Source organism: Pinus tabuliformis, chromosome Q (genome assembly GCF_031772625.1).
Source record: "Pinus tabuliformis cultivar Carrire ecotype Pingquan chromosome Q, CPIR1, whole genome shotgun sequence".
NCBI lineage: Eukaryota > Viridiplantae > Streptophyta > Pinopsida > Pinales > Pinaceae > Pinus > Pinus tabuliformis.
Genome location: NC_142296.1, coordinates 518,417,083 through 518,422,352, shown reverse-complemented (window position 1 = coordinate 518,422,352; position 5,270 = coordinate 518,417,083).

The window sequence follows — 5,270 nt, the reverse complement described above, 5'->3', positions numbered from 1 at the left end:
AACTGACAGTCCTTTATCTCGTCCCAGATTGATCTGCCGTGATTTTCACGCCCTGGTCTGGATTCTATTTGGTTTTGGAGGGACAGCCGTTATCTCCTCATGGAACTCCCGTTTTGCACCGCGCCTTCCTACTTTTGTCTTTTTCTGCATAGAGAAGATAACTATTAGTGATTGGGTCATTCGTGCTCATTCTCATTACATTTTCCCTAGTTTATAACAAAGAAAAGGTTGCAAATATTGCTTGAAACACCACTAAATTATTCATTAAAACATACCTTTCCAATGCTCTACACACCCCCCGGCTTGCTCTGTTTCATGGCCTCATGAAAACATTATAATTAACATGGAGAGCGGTAAGAGAATAGGCGGGAGAGGGTATCTCGTGAGGAGGTCTGCAACCATGGTGAGCAACCAGATTATCAAAGAAGTGATTCAATTGATCCGCAGGCATATTATACAAGGCCTGGTACCCAGGTGCAGGGTGCCAAATAATTGGGCTACGGAACTGGTATCCTAACCAAGACGGCCCAGCTTGCAAAATGCGCTGGCCATAAAGGCTCAACCATTCAGCAGCCAGCTCAAAATTCTCGTATTTGAATGGCTCCCTGAGCTGGATGCTTGGGGTAGAAATCCGATAGCGGAATTTGGAAGCATCCAGGGCAGAATCCTTAATAGCCAGAAAATATTCCACACTATTTCGGATCAAATCCTCATGCATGGGTCCTAGCAATTCCATGATGCCCAGGATTCTCATGAGGCTTTTGTGTGATTGCCATAGGTGAACTGGGTCTCTAGGCTCGGCCCTGACCCATAGATCTAGGCTGTGCTGCAGCCTCTGAAAGGCATTATAAGCCCTGAGCCACTTTAACTGATTGACCCCAAATGAAACAAAGGCTTGGAGCTGTATATCTCCCACGAAGGGGCCAGGGTTTAAATCAGTTTCCTGCTCAAGCACCATATTGTGCAAATAGAATTCACATAGCAACCGTTGGACCTTAACCCCGTAATGTTTGCAACAATCAATAAAATCATTAACAGTATTAATCTGAATAGGGGCACCTGCCCTGACAGCTTTTATTTTCAATTTTAAGTATCTTTCAAGGAGAAATAAAGCATAATTCTTTGCAGGGGCCCTGCAAGTCAAAACATCATTATACAGTGAACATACAGTGTCCAATTGTTTAATAACAACATCTAGTCGACGTGTTACCTTGGCAACCTTTTCCTGTTCCTTCTGCCATCCTTCAAAGGCCTGACTCTCTGATTGACTCATGTTCCGCAGTTGCTGCTATAGTTCTTCATGTTTTTTCCGAGGGATCATTTGTTCCTTTAACTGCTCAGTTTACTGCTGTAACTCCTCGTATCTTTCCCGAGGGATCATTTGTTCCCTTAGCTGGTCAGCCTCCTGTCGGGCTTGCTTCATCTCGTGATGCAAGGCCTTGGTTTTTGGATCCTTTTTCCATGATTTCTCAGAGGCAGGGAGGTTTGCCTGGACCTTCACGTTTCGCTGCCTGGAATTCGTATCCCGAATTATCCCTAAAGGTGATGCCTCAGTTTGGACTGCTTTGTTTTCCCTTTCTTTCTTCACATGAATAAAGGGGTATGATGGCCCCTCTGTAAATGGAATGTCGTCTTGCGGCTCGGTTTTGATTGGAACGGTAGTTGGTCCCAATGGGCTATTTGGAACAACAGTCTGTTCCGGAATGGCAGTCTGCTGTTCCATATCAGATGGAACGGCATTTTGTTCCTCAGTGCTGGTTGGAACAGTCGTAGGTCTATCAGCAGAGTATTGACCTACGAGACGCCTATAAGCCCCTTGCCTTCTCTTCTGATAGGACCCTGCTGCATTTGTTCTTCTTTTTCTCCTTATGGTCCTTCTTATTCTCAGACTGGCTTTCAAACTTCGAATTTTCTGCCGAAGCTGGGCTATAATATTCAGCAGTCTCTGCTGTTTCTTTCTCAATTTCTTAATTTCTCTTGCCTCGGCAGTGGGCGCATGAGTGGCCCTCAGTTCTGCTCCCCTTTCATCGAGGGCTTCTTCTGGAATTTTGGGAACGGACTGTTCCCGATAAGCGTTTTCATTCCCCACGTCATCAGCAGGTGGGTTTTCTTCTGGTGTCTTGGGAACAGATTGTTCCCAGTTGGTATTTTCATTTTCTTTGTCAACAGTAGGAAGGTTTTCTCCTCCTGCCATTTCTTCATGCAATTCTTCATGCGTCTCTTCCCCAGAGGGTCCTTCAGGAGCGTTTGCTGGACTGGAAGGTGAAGCATAATCTCCCAGGCTGGCCAAGATAGTGGCCAGCTCTTCTTCCTCCACGGCGACCTGTGGAGGGCTGTCCCCCAATTGTTCCATCTCCTCCTCCTGAATTGGCTGCTCAGTGGCTGTCTTCGGATAGTCGGCCTCGGCCTCAGAGTCAGAATGTTCATTTCCTTCCTCGGCTTCTGCTTCGTCCTCAATTTGTTCCACATTTTCCCTCAAAGGTTCCTGTTCTGGCACTGGGGGCTCATCTGTTATTTCGATCGGCTGGTCAATGCTTGGCTGGATTTTCTCCAACCTGCCTTTTATTCTTGCCAACTGAGCTGACTTCCTAGGCCTCTCGGGTTGTTCAGGTGTGCTGGCCACCTGTTCTTCCACCACCACCTTTCTGTGTTTCTCAGATTGTTCTGGCGTGACAGAGGAATGCCTACTTTTCGAGGCAGCACGCTCTTCTGTGGCCAGTTCCTTATGTTTTTCTGCATGTCCAGATGCTCTAGAGGAACGTTTTCGTTTTACTAACTCCGTGCGTTTCTTGGGTTTCTCGGGTGTATCCGAGGGATGCTTGGGTTTTGGTGATTCTCTGGGCTCCTTGGGTGCTTCAGAGGTACTAGCAGGGTGCTTAGCCTTTAGGGATGGTGATGCTCTGGGCTCCTTGGGTGCTTCAGAGGTACTAGCAGGATGCTTAGCCTTTGGGGATGGTGATGCCACTCCCCCTCCAATTGCTGTAATAAGCTCCCCCCAGCTACTCTGCTGCTGAGTGAGACTGTAGCTCACTATCAGGCGGATCAACCCATGGTGGCTAACTACTGCGTCTTCATGGTGTGCCTTTTTCAGGCTCCGAGAGGCATCATGCAGTAATGAATTTAACAATGCAGGGAGATGCACAGAACATTTTCCTTTTAACACAGCCAGGAGCTTAAGGTGACGCGGTCTTACCACATCTTTTCGGCCCTCGCAGGTGATGTAGCTCTGCACCACCTTTGCCAATTCACTCCAGGGTTCTCCTAGCGTTGCCGGCAGCACTCCTTTTCCCTTCACTGTTAGATTTTGTCCTTCGTCTTGGAAAATCTCTATGATCTTCTGCAACCTCTCTTTCTTTGTCGTCCATATTGGTCCTGAGGCTGGTAATCCTTTTACTTCCGCGATTATTTCCTTTGTGACCGTTATCTGCTTCCCACCCACTACGGAGTGTTCTTCCTACAAATTCTGCAAGAATTCCATGGCCACAGTTTCATTTGATTCACGCAGGCGGCTAAAATAAGTTAGCCACCCCGCCCTTTCTAGGATTTCCCGAGCAGCTTCGGAGACTACTAGCTCACTAGGCTCGCTTCTGATAGCCTTGCCTCCCATGGTTCTGTTTCGGGCTCCTCGATGGAACAACAATTACCTGTCGCAAAGAACGTAATCGCAGCAAGAGAAAAAAACACAGAGACACTAAGCATTCATGAAAATTAATTATAAATAACAACTTTTTGCAAAAATAGTATTATCATGCCGTTAACCCATATCGTACCTTCGTACCATATCATTTCCGAATGGTGTGTTACCACGTGGCCGGCGGAGTAATGAGGTCACCTACCCCCTCGCAATATGATAGGCTGTCCCAGCCGTCAAATGGAGGAGGAGCCGCCATCCCGTCACCAAGTCATAAAGGAACATCATATAGAGTTTTGCCATGTTTCAGATTAGACAAAGAAATACCGCGATCGAGGCAACAGGTAGATCGCGTTTTGCATAAGCCTGCGTGATGTGATGCAAAACAGGAGGATAGGACGTCTGGCACTCATATAAGGTCTAAGGTAGTCATAGTCAATACCTCTGCCATGATTGGTAGTGATAGATATTCATGCGACGTATCCATCAAAATGTAAGATATCATTATTACAAGGATAGAAAGAAGTATTTAATATGATCCAAATTGGTGTATATATTACGACTCCGATACCATTAACAGAGCTCTGCTGCCGACAGGTGTTCATAACCTTGGCAGAGTTGTTTATTTCACCCTGGAACCATGGTCCTTTGTGTATTTTTGAAGAGCAATTCTTGTCGAAATGCAGGCCATCATGCTGGCTTGGTAACCAGATAACCATGATGCTATTCGCCAAAGAGGCGCGAAACGTGGGCAGGCCGGCTCGTGATGAGACCCCCTGTTCCAAGGTTTGTTTATGTAGTGAACCCGTTGGACCATATCCCTGGTGTGGTGGCCATGATGGGAATGCAACTTCGCTTCCAATCTTATGATCATAGTAGGCTGGTTCTTTAATGAAACCCCCTATCCTGCATTTGACAAATACTTTTTTATTTTTTTTTAACGCAGACTTTGCTCTTGTGTAATAACACATAAGGGTGGTTCATCCCTCCTTAAGAGTGGGAATGGCGGAAGAAGTCTTGTCATCCCAATAGGAAGGTATAAATCTTTTGTTCTTATTTCCAAGTAATAATAGAGAAAATTGTAGGAACTTAACATGATAAAATTTTCCAACAAGGCAGAGGAGGTGAGACCATGACAGCAAAAATGATGAGTGTGTAGATCCTTCGTTTGTTGTTGCATCAATACTAGGGCTGTTAAAGATAGCGATTTATGATATGCTGATCTCGATATATCCTGACTTTTATATTCATTGCATAAATGTATAGCTGCTACTTATGGCCTTGGAAAGAGGATGGACAACACATCCTTTATATGAAAGGGACAAGAGCATGCTACTCCTTTTTGAAAGGGAGGGTGAGGAGGAGTTCATCTGATGCATTGCCTTAAAAAAAAGGCAGCGAAAGCACACAAATGCTGCTTCCTTTGAAAAAGGAACAACCAGAAATACTCAAGTGTTGTTCCTTTTAAAAAGGAACAGCAAAAACACACAAGTGATGTTCCTTTTGAAAAGGAACAACAAAAACCCAAAGGTGCTGTTCCTTTTTGAAAAGGAACAGCAAAACACACAAGTGCTGTTCTTTTTGAAAAGGAACAGCAAAAACACGCAAGTGCTGTTCCTTTTGAAAAGGAACAGCAAAA